At 41.4% G+C, this 18766-nt stretch overlaps 1 protein-coding gene across 4 annotated transcripts in view; it reads right to left on the reverse strand.

The window, feature by feature from the left end:
* Nucleotides 1–1273: 1273 nt before the first annotated feature.
* Skap2 (src kinase associated phosphoprotein 2) overlaps nt 1274–18766 on the reverse strand; it is an 84481-nt gene continuing 66988 nt past the window's right edge. For 2 of the 4 annotated variants that reach the window (XR_007341668.1, XR_007341665.1), the window contains 2 exons: nt 12941–13065; nt 11173–11763 (listed from right to left, as the gene is read on the reverse strand). The gene's annotated coding sequence lies outside the window, so the exon portion shown is untranslated. Of the gene's footprint in view, nt 1888–11172; nt 11764–12940; nt 13066–18766 lie in introns of those variants that run through there. The other 2 variants (XR_007341667.1, XR_007341666.1) reach the window with 2 other exon arrangements.

Below are 18766 nucleotides of genomic sequence, written 5' to 3' on the forward strand. Positions count from 1 at the left end.
GTTTGTTTTTCTTTTCTTTTCTTTTTTTTAAATTTTTTTTTGGTACCAGGAATTGAATCCAGGAACACTTAATCCCTGAGCCACATTCCCCAGCCCTTTTAATTAATTAATTAATTAATTAATTAATTTTGAGACAGGGTCTTGCTAATTTGCTTCGGATCTCACTAAGTTGCTAAGGCCTGGCTTTGAACTCAAGATCCTCTTGTCCCAGCCTCCTGAGTGGCTGAAGTTACAGTGTGTGCCACCATGAGTGTCCACATTTCACCATCTTAAATCCCCTGAATTTCTCTTTTCAACCAATGTTCCATTTAAACTTGAAACTCCTATGCAATGGCAGGTTCATTGGCCCAAGACTGTATTCCCAATGAGAGGCAAACGCTACCGTGTTTAGTACACTTTGAACTCATAACCAACTAAAGCCCCTGAGTCTTTGTGCATGAGCCACTGAAGTTGTGTTTGTATATTGATGTTGTACCTACATGCAGAACTTGACGTCTATTTTTATTGGTTTCCTCACTATGGTTTCAGCACTGTTTCATCTGGTGGAGGACATTTCTAATCCTGATCATGTCATCTACAGTTATTTCTCCCAGATATGGATGTACCATATCTATAAACTTAATGAACATTTCTTCTTTGTGTTTCACCAAATCAACGATAAAAATATTTAACAAGGCTAGGCACAGTATTTTGTATAAACCTCTAGAAGACCCTTCAGTGTCCATCCAAACTCTCCTCAGCCATTTCCTTGAGTTCTTGGGGGTGAGGCTCATGTCCAGCATGTGGTGGGTGTTTTAGTCCAGCTATTTTGTTGCTGTGACTAAAAGGACCCAACCAGAACAATTGTAGAGGAGTAAAAGTTTATTTGAAGGCTCACAGTTTTTGAGGTCTCAACCCATAGACAACAGGCTTCATTATTGGAGCTCGAGGTGAGGCAGAAAATCATGGTGGGGGGAAGTAACTCATGTCATGATCAGGAAGGAGAGAGAGAGAGAGAGAGAGAGAGAGACTCCATGCTCCAGATACAAAATATAAACCCAAAGCCCTGCCCCAATTCCTACCTCCTTCAGCCACACCCTACCACTTCAGTTACCACTCAGTTATTCCCATTAGGTGATTAATTTGCTGATTGGATTTAGACTCTCACAATCCAATCATATCTCCTCTGAACCTTCTTATATCGCTCACATGTGAACTTTTTTGGGGGGACACCTCACATCCAAACCATAACAGTGGGCACTCAAGAAATATTAGTAGAATAAACACAAAGGAAGAAATTTATGTTCTGTTTATTTTTCATCAGAAGGATAATCATAGCTAAAGTAAGACTTAGGCAAGATTACAGGTGACCATCTAAACATAGTGTGTCTAAGATCCTGCTGGATGCGTGACATGTAAAATGTAGCCCACATATAGAAATTCAAGTACATCTTTCACTGAAGACACAATTGACTATAATGACTTTTTTGGTTTTAAGAAATGATTAGAGACAAAAATAGAAGACTAATTAGCCTTAGTTAATGCATTTGCTTATTATTCTTCCTGGCTGGTGACATTAGCTCCTGCTCCATCTTTGGCAGCAACCCACACGTCTTTGAAGTTGGGGCCCCTGAGAGTAGGTGTGGGTAGTGAGCTGATCCACTCTGGGTGTCGAGAAGGCACCACCAGCCTCCTGGATTCTGCTGCCCTCTGGTTGTGAGGAGCTGGAGCCCATTGCCGTAAGTCAGGAGGCTGAGGAAGCAGCCGCCAGCCCACGTGCCATTTTTCTTCTCTGCATTGGTTCTCAGCACGCCTTGGTGTGAGGTGCTGCAGTGCCGCCGGGTCTTTTTGTCCTATTCCGTGGGACTCTGGTTACTTGATTTCTATATATTTCTTCTTTGTATAGCACTGTAGTTAAGTAGCAATAAATAGCACTTTAGAACTGAAGACTGAGCATAATAACAAAAGTAATAACAGGTAACATTTATTGGTCATCTGTTGTGCATATACAGTATCTCATGTCACACTTACAAGAACACTGTAAAGGAGGCTGAAGCCTCAGGAGTGGTCACTTACCCAATCATGAAGCTGAGAAGTGGTTGCCTAACTCCAGAGTGCTACTTACTGATGTTCCTGCCTTTTCCTTTGACCCTGGATGTGGTTGGGTTAAATTTAATTCCACAGATAATTTCTGCATTGCTGTCACATGTGAGGCCCTGTGTTAGATGTTACAGACATTTCAAGTCAAAAGGCAAAATCCCTGCCTACCTGGATCTTAGCTCATGGGACTAGGTTTTGCCATGGTAACAACTTCAAAATCTCAAATATACCAGTCACTTTTGCTTGAGGCAGAATGTGGTACCCCATAAGCTGCTATCCCCAGGTTGAAAAGGTTTAAGGGAATAGAAATTATCTTCTTATTTTTGGATCAAGAAAGACTTTGGAGAGGAAAGTTGGACATGGAGGGATAAGTAAGATTGCAGTAGGCAGAGATTAGAGGTGGGGTGGGATAAGGACCCACCTGAAAATACAGTAAGTACTGGGGCTCAGTGTGGGGCAGCTACAGCCCCTCAGGGGTGAACAATATGGTTAGGAGCAGAGTTTAGGTAAGAAAAGGAGGATGGGTGGATGGTCTAGCTAAGGGCACATGGAGAAATCTGTTCTCATCATGGTGGCCTGCAGGAGGCACTGGAGGGACAGGTGATCAAGGTTGTGCATTAGCAAGTTTCAGATAGCAGCACGGATGGCGGTTTGCAGTTATGGCCTCAGGGGCGGGTGCTAGACTCCTGGAAAGCCTTAGGTGGGCAAGGAGGGCCTGAGCTAGGGGATCCTAATGAGGATGGAAAATGAGAGAAGGGTCTGAGATACAGTGAGGAAATAAACCCCTCAGAACCACACACTGAGAGATACAATCCAACTAGATAATCAATATAATAGGGGTGTGTGGGTTAAGAAAATCAAGTGATTCCAAAAGCCTGCCTGAGGTCTTTGGATGACATCAATGGTATGTTCCAATAAACCATGAGCAGTAACCAAAGCTAGGTCAAGCCAAGTCTTAATCTTTGAAGAATATAGCATGCCCCTAGTCCTCCCAATGTCTTATTTGGGTCAGAGCTAAACCTATCGAATATTTTTTTTTAGCCCAGAAGCATTTGAGTTAATTCACTATTTATTGACTAAGTGTGATGTAGAATATGTGTGCCAACACTTAGAAGTTGATGCTGACCATAAAAATTTATTTACAACCTGTACTTTCTTAGTTCCAGTGTCTTAATGCACACCTGAATTTGGCATAAAAATATATTTCTGGTTTTGTAAAAAATATTTTAGAGATTTTAAGATCTACCATGTGTTGGCAAGTTTACTCTATACGCATGAACAAAATTCAATTCAGGAAACTTGCAATAAGTGGCGGAGTATTTTACAAAGTCAATACTGTATTATGTACTATCACTGTGATCATTGTGCGATTGCTATCATGAAAAGACCAAGGTCTAATTAACCCTCCTTGATGGAGTTAAAATCAAAATCCACCACAGCTACGGTTATTTTTACTTTAACTTGGCCTGCACACATCAAAGAAGCTCTGCAAAAAACCTGCATCTAATCTGCCTCGCTCAGCAGGTATACCTATAATGGTTTGCGATCTGCTTTCCGTAAATGTAAAGCTTTTGTTTTATAATGAGTCATGTGTACCAGTAAACATGTTTTAATGTTTTTATATTCTTTGTCTTATTAGTAGATCAAGAATTTCATGGAGTTTAGCAAACGGGAGAATGCAAAGCCTGGAGTTATGAATCAGCTTATCTCGGGAATGTGTTGCATATTGTTGGAAGCAGGTGGATTCTGTATTCAAGAAACAGGTTCTGGGGACCTGAAACAGTAAGTCTTGCTACTCAGAGTGAGGCCCATAAAGGAACAGTGTCTGCAACATGAGGGACTTGTTAGAAAAGTGGAAATATGAACTTCACACAGAGCTGTAGAGCAGAATCTGCATTCTTTTTTTAAAATTTTTTTTAGTTATAGATAGGCACAATATCTTTATTTGATTTCTCTATTTTTATGCAGTGCTGAGGATCAAACCCAGTGCTTCACATATGGTAGGCAAGCGCTCTACCACTGAGCCACCACCCCAGCCCTAGAATCTGCATTCTAACAAGCTCCTTGTGTGGTGTATGTGCACACTGAAGTCTGAGAAACACCGGCACAGGGGACCATCCTGGGAGAGCACCAAGGAAAGCTGAGCAACAACACGACCTGTGACAGCCAGAAGCTGGAAGAGCATCAGCGGAATTTGTGGTCTTCTCTAAAACAGGAGTTCTCAGGCGCCTCGGATCAGTACCACTTTGCTCTCTTTCAGCCTGGAGTTTCTTTGACAACATTGTCACCATCTGATTCTCATTTCTTGGCAGATTAAGGAAGATACAGTTCTTCCCAGAAGGTTGACTTAATGTGTTTAAAAACCAGGGACTCTTTAATCTTTCTAGACTGGTTCTCCACACTAGGACACCCTCCTAGTCTTCCAGATAAAACCACCCCTTTTATTTTAAAGGGGTTAGAGATTATCTGATTACCCAGCATTGTTCAGCCTTTTGAAACAACGTTATTTTAAAAATTGTAAAGATTCCATCTCCTACTCTTCCATGAAAAAAAATAAAAACCCAAGAATATTTATAATAAGCTACCATTCATTATAAGAAGATACTCAGGGATCTTCCCTCTTGTATGAAGAAATACGGGAAGATAATCCAGAAACTAAAGATGTTAGTTACCTATGAGGAATGGGTGGAAAGGGTGCAGAGAAGAAAGAAACAAGAAAGAGGGGAGACTGAGGAGGGAGGGTTCCTGCTCTGAGTGCAGCATTTTATACAGATCTGATTCATAGACCATAGTAATGCTCACATATCCCCATGAAATAAGAAATAATCCAAAGCAATCAGTCTGTGTGGGGAGGAAGGGTTTAAGGGGATATGCATACTAACAAATGAATTTAACTCTATAGTAAATGAATAAGATTAAAGGGATGGAGAAGAAAATAACTAGTTTAGTCAACAGTTGAACACAATATTCTGATTGATTACCATAAAATTGAAGGCACAGAATTACACATAAATGCTGTGATCTAGTGAGTTGATGTTTTTCTTCAGGTGTAAAGGCTAGCAGTTCTGAAATGACTTTATGTACATAGTTAAGATTGAACAAGTAAGTAAATACAATGTAGATAATGAGAGCCGGGGGAGATGGGTTTGTTGTCACAAATAAGGGGAAAAAAAAGTTTAAAATATCCCCATGGTATTAGTTTAGAATCATGGGTATCAGTATAACATAAATCCATAGTTTTTAAAGAGGCAGAGGGAAAGAAGGGAGGGAGAAGGAAAGAGAAAGGTGCAGCTTACATACATGCATTGCCTAGGCCTCTATTTTGAGGGCCTAAAAGAAAGAGCGCCTCAGGGGTAATGAGCACACTTACAACACAGATTTTGGTCTTTACACACCCCTCTCCAATAAAAGTAGCAAGGACTTTTGGAGAAGTGGCTGATTCTGAAGCCAAGACATAGCAAACACAAGATAAGCCTGGAACATCTAGTCGTGTCAGAAAATAAGAAAATGCTTAAAAAAAAAAAAAAAAAGACAAGAGTCTCTCAAAAGAACAAAGGAACCAACCTGAAGTCAAAAGCTAAAAAAGCTTAGTGAAAAACATAAATACAGTATTGGATTTGAACTTAGAATAAAATAAATATCCATGTTGCTAAATAAGTAAGCAAATTAAAAAACAAATAACAAAAGAGAAAGACAGCTTTCCTTTACAGTGGAATTTCAATGACTAGCTGTAGGCAAGAGGAAGGAACCTCCTCCCCAGGCAAACGCCACAGAATCAGGGCTGCAGACAAGACCACTGATGGGCGCTGTGAAGAAGAAACACAAGCATCCACTGATGCTTCTGTTGTTAGGCCCCCTTGTCTGCAGCATTTTGTTTCAGCAGCTACCAAACTACTATAGGGCGTTGAAGTTGAATTGATAGATTTCCTAGAGATCAGAATCACTGACTTGATTCAGATGAATGAATGGAGGAGCTGGCAGAACCATGACACACGGTGAGGAAGGTACTTGAGATTGAGTGATGTGATTGCTTCTCAAATCACATCACTGAGGTGGCTATCAACACGGCCCCCATGTGCCGCAGTCTGGCTGGGCACAAATCACCAAGCCGCCACAAAGCACTTGTATGTTCAAACAGGAAACTTTATTGCCTGAACTCCAACAGCACTCCACGCACACTCCCCGGGGAACTCTCCAGAACACCACCCACTCGGCCCCTCTCTGGCACACCACACCAACCGGAACTCCTTCCACCGGAACTTTACCAACCAACGCGAACTCCCGCTAGAACTCCAAAGTAGCAGGTGCCGGAGGCAGACAGCAGGGGTCTATATACAATTGAATCAATCCAGCATCATCTTAATGGCTTGCCTCTCAACCATTACTTCTGGCAAAATGCCAGGGGCCATTCCGACTCGGCTGTGGCTCTCAACACCCATGAACCAGGGCTGGCTAATATACACACACACCACACTACACACACACACCACATGCACCACGCACATATGTTCACCACACACAAGCACACAACTACACACATACAAACCACCCACACAGACACACTCCATGCACACACACAAACTCAACATGCTCACACATAATATATACACCACACACACCACATGTACACACTACACCCATACACACAACCCCCCACAACACCCACACATATATACACCACACAAGTGTATGCACATATTACAGACCACACATACATATTCACATACATGTGAACCACCCACCCACCCACACGCCATGCACACACACACAAACACCACACACACACCTTGTACAATGGAATGAATCCTCCACATAGTGAGGCCTATATCTTAAATCCTCAGTTAGTTCCCCAGATCAAAAGAGTAACAACTGAGGCGTGGCCTTCAAGGGCCATTTCAAGGGCAAGCACACTGGCTAAGAGGTTGCTGGGGGCCTACGGGCACCATAGACCATGTAAAACTTAATGTTTTGCGCATAGTATTTTGTTTAAACTTCAGGAAGACATCGTTATCCACCTTAAAAATCAACCCTCCTTGTGACTTTTCAGATTATCCCCAATAGTTAAAACCTTCATGAGTGTTACAGCCACCAGTTCACACACACAATGTGTTTGATTTATTTCCTCGGTTCCTGGCACTATCATCTCCCCACTCACCTGAGTTGGCTACAAATATCTGATTTCTGCTTCTCTCAATTCCCACCATCCCCATCCAATATGCATTTGTTCCCTAAGTACCGTAGACTCTCATTTGCATTGTTTCCACAGCCAACATCTGAGTGAAATGTGGTATAGCTCACAACATAGAACACATTTAAATTATTCCATGATGAAAGGGAAAACTGTTGTCTGGACAGTTTGGAATGTTAAGAGGAGAAAAACCTCATAGAAATGTTTGATAAGCTTTAGGAGATTTATGGACCTTGGTAAAGTTCATCCAAGGTGCACAGACCTTGGGTTAGGAGACTCTGACATTCTGTACTTTTCTAAAAAATTATTTTTAGTTATAGTAAAATATACATAGCATAAAGTTTATCATATTAACCACTTTTGAGTGTGTAACCAGCAGCATTAAGTATGCACACATTGTTATGCAGCCATCACCCTCTCCAGAACTCTCGCCACTGGGCAAAACTAAAGCTCTGTATCTATCAAACAATAATTCCCCATTCCTCCCTCCCCTCAGCCTCTGGCAACCACCATTCCACTTTCTGTCTCTGTGAATCTGACTCCTCTAGGGATGTCATGTAAGTGGAATCACATAGCATTTGACTTCTTCCATTTAGCATAATGATTTCAAGATTCATTTGTATTATGGCATATGTCACAATTTTCCCTCTTTTAAAGGCTGAATAATATTCCATTGTATATGCTATAGTTTGGATCTTAAATGCTTCTCCAAAGGCTTGTTCTCAAGAGTGTCACTTTTGAGAGGTGGGGCCTTGTAAGAAAGTCTTCAGGTCACTGGAGGCATACCCTTAAAGGAGGTAGTGGGACCCCAGCTCCTTCCTCTTCCCCTGTCTTTTTCACTTTCAGGCCAGGAGGTTAGGAGTTTGCTCTATCATGCATTTCTGTCATGATGTGCTGCCTTGCCACAAACACAAAGCAATGGGCAAATCAATCATGAACTGGAACTTTTATAATGATGAACCAAAATAAACTTTTTCTCTTTATAAGTTGATTATCTCAGGTATGTGTTATAGTGATGGAAAACTGACTAACACAGTGTGTATACACTACATTTTATTTATCCATTCATCTGTCAGTGGACACTGGGATTGTTTCCACCCCTTAATGATTATGATAATACTGGTATGAACATGTGATAATATGTTTTTATATTATAAATTTTTCATTAAATTGTCAGGTAATTGGGATAACCTTGGGAAATATTTTTTTTTCAGATGAGGACACAGAAGTTCGAAGTTTCACTGTTACTACATAGCAGAGCAGGGTCCTGAACGTAGGATTTCCAAATCAACAGTTCTTAAATTTCAGCTCCACTGGTTAAATATTGGAGACAACATATATCTTGTTTTCTTTCATTTGGTTTGGTAAGGAAAGGAACACTGCCTAGAAGAGTTTCCTCTTTCCTGGATGAGGGAAGGATGTGGTGTCCTCTGTCTTCAAAATAATCTAAAACATTTTCAGAGACACAGAGTGAAAATAGCTCTTTTCCCCATAACTTCTTTCCCATTCTATAACTCCTGAGGCCTAGGGAAAGGCGAAGGAGGTGCACAGCTGAGGTCCCCCCAGCTCACAGTGATAAGGGATGCATAGGATGCCATGTCTGCCCCATTAGACATCCTCTTTCCATTAGAAACTGAAGGAAATGATACTCACAGGCCCTGGGCTGAATGACAGGGGTTCAGGAAGTAAAGAGGCTGCCCTGGCCTTGGGGGGGTCATTGAGGACGGTGCTGGCTTCTGGGTCACTGGTACCCAGAACTATCCCCACTGAGTCCTGGCCACAGGAAAAGCTGTCCTCTGACCAAGCTGAAAGGCTCCAAAACATTAACTGCCTGTAATTTTGACATGTCAGATATGTAATAAGGAACAAATTAGCACTTGGGTCTTTTTTTCTGAGACAATCCAATTTCTATGCCAGGCACCAACTTCTATATTTCAAAATGCATTTTTGAAGGTTAATTAGAGAAGCGGCAGAGATAGTGTTTTCCAAGAGGGATTTTTCTGGTTCCTTCCAGGTCTATGGATGGCAGGAAAAAATAACTTTCAGACACCGTAAATTGAGTATGTGAAGCTGTGAGAGTAAACCCATCTCATTAGTCATTGTGTCAATTATAGTATCTAAGGAACAATTTTGTAGCAATAGCATATTTATTTGATGTTGTGAAAGCTACCTGGACCCACTGTTAGGATGATATTTGCTCTTAATGCTCCAAGTACCTCTTTAACAAAATGGCACTCCATAAAAATTTAGTGTGTTCCTACTGTAATTAAATGGCCCTAGTCATTTTTGCATTTATGATATAAACTATAATGGCTGTAAAATCCCGCAATTAACTTTCCTTGCACCAACATTTCATACTTGAGAAATTCTCATTACAAATTTCATTACTGATTCACTTATCTGTAATTTGTCCTATGTAACCTAAAGAATATTAACAAATTTAGAGTCACTTTTGCTCTATTAAAAACGAAATATAAAAGTCTTTCACCTAGCAAGTCAATCATGATATTTCCGAGGGCCCCCAAATGGGCCAAGTGTATTGATGAGGACAGGGAGGAAGAGAGAACAAGAGTGGGGTTAGCATGGAGGAAGATAAGTGGGGTGTCATCCCACTCACCCACCTATTCAGCCCGAGGCACAAATGCTCCAGAAGGAAGAGCCCTCAGGGAAAGGGAATCATGGGCCTCAGCTCCAGATTCTGGGGTTCCTTTCTTTCTGGGGAGTTGGGATTGGCTAGTGACACTGGCGGTGTTGTAACTGACTCTTCTGCTGATTTGCTTTGGCAGAGTCTATCTGAGAGACTTGGTTGCTACCTACTGCAAGATAGAAAGTTAAGTTCCACTGAGAAGCTTATATTTCAATGTTCCATCTCCTGACGCACCAAGTGGCTCATGGGGGAAATTTGGAGAAACCTCCCTATCCTCTCAGCTCTCCCCTTCCACCCTATTAAGGCAGAAATAAATACACACCCACATTAAAGTGAAGTGAACCTTGACTACCTAGTGTCAGGAACCCCTGAGTTCCTGTCCTTTTCTGTCACAACCCCACTGGGCAACTCTGGCAATATTTGTAACCTGTCTGGGCCCCAGTCACCAGGCCGAGGAAGGAAGGGTTTTTGCTAGAATGGCTGCCGAGACTATCTTCCTCAAGGACAGTCTACTTACTGGAAGAGGAAAGGCCAGGGCTTCTCTTTACCCTGCAAACAGGTACCATGGGGTGCCACAGGGTATCTGTACCAATGATCTCCACAGGAGCAGCCTGCGTAAATATTTTCCCCCAATAACATCCTATCTCAGCATTTCACTGCCTTCCATAACTGCATTCATTTTATTCTAATTTGTAATTAACTTTTACAAAATTAAATTGGAGATAGAAAATTACTGTCCCGACATAAATAATCCTGCTGCGGGATGTGGCAGTGTTAACGCAATCAACAATACGATTCATAAATGAAAGAAATGTTGTCATACTTATTACTTCTGTGTGCTCCATCTTTTATAGAATATTGCAGTGTAAATTGAAATTTTATATGATTTAATAAACCTCAAAAAGATATTATGGCCAAGTAACCACATAACTGTAACAAATTGTGCTCCTCCCTCATTACAGAGCTCTCTCCTCACACGGGGCTCTCGGCCTCATTATCAGAGCGGTGTCTTTGACAACCCAGAGCCCATTAAAAACACCTTGAAGAAAGCACACCCCACACTGCGGAGCTTCGAAATCTATACCAGGCTGCAATCCTTGAGGATGGCGTTGTAAAATGAGGAAGTGGGTCCTTTCATTTTTCATCCTAAGACTCGGGCAACAAAAACATGTTATCTGGCCCCAGAAGACCCGCCCCCATGCCAAGCCAAGCCTCTGCCTCCCCACAACAGATGCTGAAGTCAAATAATCGAAACAGCAGCAGCAGAGAGAGGTTTATTACTCCTCCAAATCTTTAGCTGGTTTTATAGGGTTACTAGTTTAGATTTAAAGTTTCTTTGTCTTCAGAGCACCAGACCTCCCATTTGGAGCTGATTGCCATTTTTCAAAGCTTTCTGGTTCACCCAGGGGTTCATTAGGGTGGTGGAGTACAGTGGGTGGATAGAAAGCCCAGCAAGGCAATCTCGCTCCCATTCCCTGTCCATTGGTCCCAGGCCTTGCCCAAGCTCCCTCACACTCCAATTTGGAAGAAGAAAGCTGGAAATGGAAGTACTCGCTAATCACATGCAGTGGTTCTTGGAGCCTGATGAGATTTCTGTAGCTTCCAGCAATGTGTGGGACACACTTGCAGTGAAGAATTTAATGACTTGTTTTACTGCCGCCCGCCATCAATATTTATCTATATTAACTGAAGAAAGGCATTACCTGAAATGGCATTTCACACCTCTGAGCATTATACAGTAATTCTGAAGCTGTAAGTTGTATCAAACTCGACCAGCAAACACAGAGATACAGTACGAACGGAAATAACTCAGCTTACACTTTTTCGACTTGAATTGTCTTGCAGCAATCTGGAAAACCAAAGTCGACATGATTTGAGTTGCTGGTGTTGGGAATGACTGGACAAGAATCTGTGGAATCAGTCCTTTCTCTGCTTGGTTTTTCTTGAGTTCATAAGAACACCTTTCCAGAAAAGAAAGGCTCAGACAGGGTGGTGAAACATTGCAGATTCCACCATGCTTCTTTCCACCTAAATCATGTGGGCAAGGAAGCCTGGATGGTCCTTCCATATTTCCCTCCTCCAATGACTCCTGTACTTGTTGCCTGCTTCCCACCCCCCAGCATGGACACCCCCTGAAGGCAGAGTCAAACTGGGCTCACTATTCCTTCTCTCTCTGTCTCTCTCTCTGTGTCTCTGTCTCTGTCTCTCTCTCTGTGTCTCTCTCTCTCTCTCTCTCTCTCTCTCTCTCTCTCTCTCTCTCTCTCTCTCTCATTTCCTTNTATATATATATATATCCTGCCTCCCCCCAGCCTAAGGAGCAAACTCAGGGCCTTAGCACGTGCTAGGCAAGTGCTCTAACACTGAGCTAAGTCCCCAACCCTCACCAGTCCCCCTCCTACACTGGAGCACAGGCCTGATACATGGCTGGGTCCTCTTTCTGTTTGTGGAATGAATGATCCCAAATGGGAGAACAGGGGCTTGAAGCATAGCAGGCATTTCTGGTATCCATACAGAGCATACCATATTGAGTGAACAGCTTTCAAAGGATCGTCTGAATATCTTACACTTAACTTTACCAGTGTTTTCAAGGGTAAAAGGACCTGGAAGATCAATTGAGCCAACCGTGAACCCTACAGAGAAGAAAGCTGATTCTTAGAGGAATGAAGAGACCGGTCATGATTGTTCAGAACCATGCTATGGCTGAAGTACCCCCAGAACTCGGTCTTCACACAGCCTTCCAGCCTGAGCTTTTTCTCATACTCTAAATTCTTGTGTCCCACGATAAGCTCCGCAGTCAACGGGGTCTAGAGTGGCTTGACTTTCATACTCTGATGGAAATGTTCTTTCTATAATTTTCCCATCTTTGGAAATTAAGTTTATGGGACATCTGGGCAAGAGGATTAGTCCTCAATTCATTATAGATAAGGTTTACATTTTTAATAACGGAATTAGAACTTTGGAGAAACTTTTTAACAGCACTATTAACCCTCTGTACTTAGATTTTATATTAATCTGAAATTACTCACCCGGTGACTTTATGCACTTTGGAAGAAACACAGACTTGGAAATAGACAGTGAATAGAAGGACACATGTTCAGGCTGATGCTCAGTCTTTCCAAAGTTGTAAAATCCCGCTGTTATTTGGTGGAGTCTGTGAAATAAGATTGATAAATTGCATATTTTCTTTTAAAAATGGAATGGGATTAATTTTTTTCCATTTTAAATCTTGGAATCATTTCATGAATTAACTAGATATGCCCAGGCTTAGGAACTGCAAAGCTGAGAATCACTGAATTAAGAAGCAGAAAGACATTTGGCAAGACCTTGTGTCTACCAGCCCACATGCAGACATGACTTGTAGCAGGCCTTATAAAGTGATTCTTGTCCCTTAAATAAATAGGTAGGGATAGATTTAAAAGGGATCAGGAGGGGCAAAAAGCCATTCAGAAAATACTGACACATCTTGCTGTTTACAGGAAACAAGGGGCAGGTCTAATGTCCTAGGCATTAGTACTCATAGTAAATAAAATTGTGTGCTAAGATGGGATCTTTGCTCTAAATGCCACCTGTTTGTTTATTGTTTTGAATAAAATGAATATCAAAGGTAAAGAAAAGCATGATTTATAATATAGGACAGAATCTTTGAGAAAAGAGGAAATATGTGAAGCTTCTTTCAATACCCATTCAACATCAAATCAATATCCCATTTTTTTAGTGATTAATTCAAAATAAGTATCCAGTGCTTAATATTTTAACTGATACATTATCTCAATCTTTTATTTATTCTCTATACTTCCAAAGCAGAATAATTTTAGAGTCAGTTGATCGTCTTATTGATACTGCCTATGTTATGGTCAATGGAACATGCACAGATTTTTTAAAAACAGTTTTAGGTATTAAATCAGGCTAGCAAAATATTTTCTTCATTCTTTCAGGCTAACAAGCAATGACAGGTATTCAAAGCATCAGACTGTCAACACTGTGACTTCTGCTGTCATCTGCATCATAATCTGTTTCTTAGTAACACTTGGTCTGAGCAGCAGTAATAGAATTAATTATACTTCATTTTGCTGCCTTTAACAGTATTGACCAAATTTAAGAACAAATGAGAAGTGCTTATCAAGCTTGAAGAAAATAATCCATCAGTGGCACAATTTAAATTCTCTGCAGTTCTCTTATTAATCAAAGTAACACTTACTATCCTATCTCCACTTCCCATTAACAGTCATTAAGCCCTGCTGCTGATTGAAGCAATTTCTTTAGGGATCTCAATCTCATTTTTAAGAGAACTTCTTCAGTGGAAAACAATATCATAGAAGCGCAGAGACTTAAAAGAGAGGAAGAAGGTTCTTCAATCATGTTCTGACCTTGATATTTTTCAACAGTGTAAGTTCAAAGAAGTACACAACCGAGAATCCGGAAACTTCTGAGAGTGGATGGGCTGCCCTCACCTCGCCACCTGAAGGAGGTGTCAATCCAACAAACAAGCCACAGGCTCCTGTTTAACACCTCAACTAGTCCCTGGGAGCCACCACAGCCCTTATTCTTTCACTCAAAGTGCTAGATGCCCGTCAGACACGTGCAGCAGAGGGAGGATCAACGGGTCTGCAGGCTAAAGAGGAGGCTGGAGTGGTGAGCAACACTGTTGACTACGGACCTTGAACAACCCGTCTACTGTCTCCATTTGCCTTTGGGATGGAGACAACATCCGCTACCCTGCTTATCACTCCCAATTGTTGCACAGGTCGAAGCACAGGAGGAAGTGCATGCGAACATCCTTTGAAATTGTGCAACACAATGCAAACGTTAGCTATTCAAGTCTCAGAAGTTGTGGGCAGTGTTTCATCCAAACCTATTCCCAGGGCTTGGCCATTGCTGGGACACAGGAGGTGACCAATAAGTGTTGCATTAATGCTACAGAAGCCCTATTTCTGAAACGAGAGTCAGATAACCCTCATTAAAACGGAGAAATCTTTTTTTTTTTTTATAAAAACATCTGTAATACACGTAGAGTGGAAGGGGCCACAGGCATATCAAACACAACTTCAGGGCAATGGGTAAAAACAAAACAGTGGAATCTGGGGAATTTAAAGGGCAATGCTTTTGCATCTAAAAATATTTCAGTATGATGGAGGAAATGGTGATCTCAAGAGGAAAAAGCCCAGAGAATGTGGTGGTTGGCAAGTTGAAACAAAATTGGCCTTGCTAGTTTGGCATGCCAGGGAAGGTGGGAGTGCAGGACAGGGGCATTTGCAAAGGCCCTCTGCCTTCTGCCCCTGGGAACCAACATCATTGCTACTCACTGTACCTACAGCAGCCAACTGCTAACAGACAAGCCACCAAGCTAAATGCAAAGTAATCCCATCCCAGCATGGGTACAGACATGGAGTTAGGCTGCAGGACTATATCCTCTCCCCACTCCCAATTTGTAGTGTGATGACATTTCCTTCTGGTTATTAATTGCAATTCACCATAATCCCAATTTCCATGAAAGCCAAACACTATGTGGCATGGTTATAAAATTTCAAGATGATAAAACACTCAGTATTCATCCTGCTCCATCTTATTGGTGAGAAAACAGGCTCAGAGAGGGCCAGTGGATTGCCTGAGGCCACCGAGCAGGGCACTGTAGGCCATCTTCAGCTGGTTCAGAAGTGACCTTGTTGCTTTGAGTGGCCTTTTGAGTGTTGGGAAGCTCTTCTCTTTTCCCCAAAGGAGGACATGTCCCTATGGAGGGAACATGGAGAACCCTCTTGGGTGGGTTTCAGCACTCCTATTGCTGTCCTATGCCTGTCCTTTAAATGCAGAGCCCTTGTGCTTTGGTTGGCTCAAAGATAAGGGCTTCAGAGATTGGGCAGCTGGGATAGATCCCAGGAGGATTCTATCAAGACCTGGATCTGAATCTGTTTGGCCAGCATGACCATGAAGATACCTCTCAATAGGATTTTGGGCCTGATGCATAAAGATGACCATATAATCAATGAAGAGATGGGAAAAACCTCGGGTCCCAGTGACCACTGATGTCTCCCACTGTAGACTGTGTCTTGCTTTAGAGCCCAGTTGGGCTGGGAATGAATCTTCTTTCTTTGAAGAGATGTAGGGGACTCTCCACCACTTAATTTCTGATAAGACATTAAATGTATGCTTCTCATCTCTAGGAAATGAAATGCTGAGCTGGATTTTTGGATCAATGGAATACCTACTCCTGTTAAAGCACTTAAAAAGGAAAACATCTACAAAATGTCCCATTAGGCTGACAAATTTATAGCACTATGAAAAGTGTGCCAGCAGTTTCAAAGCCGAGTAGAGCGTTGTGTTTAAAGAGTATGAATGGATTTGAGTTCAGTGATATTTCATCCACATGAACAAGTTTAGCCATCCTATCTCTTCCCAATATTTCCCACACTTACTTTTAAGTAGGCATATGTATGCCATGACAGACTATGGACATCATCTTAAAAAATAAGTTGTAAAATGAATGATATTAAATGGACTTTCACAGCATGAAGACGTGGAAATATATTCTCATCTTGATGTGTGGGGCTGTACAGACATAAATGCCATTAGCATTAATGGTAATTATGTGCGTAAATCCCCATGCTCTCGATGAGAATGTGCCCCTTAGTTTGCAAGTACAATGACTGGCTCATTTTTGAAACTAGAAACAGCTGAGACTTTTCCCCTCTCTACTGGGGAGAGAGATACAGGGTGGCTCAGGGCATCAAACCTGATCACTGCTTTCCCAAAACATGCAATTCAAGCACTTTAAAACTCTCTCACCTTGGAAGAGCTGAAGATGTAGGAAAGTGTTCAACCTGTCATCTGAATATCCTGGTAATTTATGCTACATCAGTCTTAGTTTCCTGTCACTGGCTGGGGTGGTTACACTCCAGGAGCGATGTTCTCTCAAAAAGACCTTGTTTTATTATGGTCTGACAAATATTGAGAATAATATTTTACAGCCAACCCAGAAAAAGCTGTTTAACTACAATGAAAATTTGTGGAAAGTAAGCACATTTAGCAACCCGTTTACCAAAGCCAATATATTCCAATCGTATTAAAACAGGCAGGCAGATGACAGATCTGGGGAAACGGTTCAAGTCTTCTCCCTTTAATTCTTAAATTAATAAGGCAGGGGGACTGAGTGTTTGGTTAGGCTTCACCTGATATAGTAGGAAAACAAAAAGTGCTCTTTGCCCCAAAGTCAGAAGACATTAACACAGAGCACCACCCGCCTTGAAACTCTACACACACTTCATCAGGGTAAGAGGGAACAAAGTGACACATGTAATTAAAATATACTAAAAAAACAAGCCATTGCGCCTTTCAATTACCATGGAACTAAGAAGCAACCATATTATTTCTACAAACTATTTTCACTTAGCACAGTTCAGATGGAATTATTGCCATGACCTTTTAAAAATGTGAAAGAGTGAATCAATAGCCTTTCACAGCAAGATTGCAGGAGCCGAATTGGCCATGCTGTAATGGTGTGTATTTCTGCATCAGAAGGCAGTTGAAACCTAATTATCGTCAATCACATACAAGGTAGCTCCACGTACTGATGAGCCGGTGCAGGCTGCCACGTGCCCGTGAAGGGCTGTGTATTTGGGGCTTCAAGAGGGACAGGCATGTGCGAAGGGGGCGGGGATCTCGGAAGCCCTGGGCCAGCAGAGTCAGGCTTACAGGTGAGTTATAGGGACTGTCACTCATTTACAATAACTAACACTAGCCTGTCAGAAAAAGCAACCTGTAAATGATGTATGAGTGGCTGGCAGCCTGCCATCCCCCAACAGACCTTACAGCCAAGAATCACATTTTATTGTCGAGGTCATCGGAATGCTTACTTGGATACATGCCATATATTATTTAAAAATAACAAACAGCCAATCAGCAACATTTCTTAAGGCTCAAGGGCAAAATAGCCAACTTGCTTTTAGAAAATAGGAAACAAATGCCCACCAGCCATTTTAGCAGACGATTTTTTTAATTGCTTCTCCACGGAGATAAAGAAGTGACACTCTGGAAAGTCCTGAGAGTAGTGATACCATGTCAGATGGAGAGAATACATATGGATGTTCACTTTTCCTAAGCTGTTTCAGACATGATACCAGCAAAACCCCCAAATAAACTCAATCAATAGCAACAACAGCCCCGACTGCCAGACTATATGCTGGTGACAGGTTTCCAGGCTCTGAGAACCATGGAAACCAGTTTGCAAGAAAAGAAAATACGGATCTCTGGTTTGATTTTTCATTCCATTCCCTCATTCTCAAACCTTCCTAAGAATGGTAAAATGATTCCATGTGCTGTGACAAACATTTTGCTTATGCAATCAATCTTTTTCCATGCCATCTGAAGGTCATGTTATGTTTTTAATTTCATTTGATAGCCTAAATATGGGTAAAAGATTCAACATGACACTCTTGTTTTTCAACATGAGAAATAAAGCATTATCAAATGGTATGGATATTAAGCCATGAAGAAGTGTTTGGACTCTCTGAGAGTTCCTTGCAACTTTTCTTGGAAATTATAGAAAACAGAAACCAAAAATAAACTATTCTGTAACTACACAATTTCAAATATTGTCCCATCTAGTTTGGTGTTGACAATTCCTGTGACAATCAGTTTTCGTCATCCTAGGCCACTTGCTCCTGCACAAATGAAGGATTTGGCATATTTGTTAACATTATACAGTAATTGGACAATCTTTTGTTCAATGCTCTTAATGTTCCTGGAATGAAAACATTAAAAATGAACTTAAAAAAAATAGGAATACTCATTACATACAAGCAATAGTTTTTAATTTACAAAAAGAATCTAATTGAAATTACGTTTGTTATGCAGAGACT

This window comes from Marmota marmota, unplaced genomic scaffold (assembly GCF_001458135.2).
Source record: "Marmota marmota marmota unplaced genomic scaffold, marMar, whole genome shotgun sequence".
Lineage (NCBI taxonomy): Eukaryota > Metazoa > Chordata > Mammalia > Rodentia > Sciuridae > Marmota > Marmota marmota.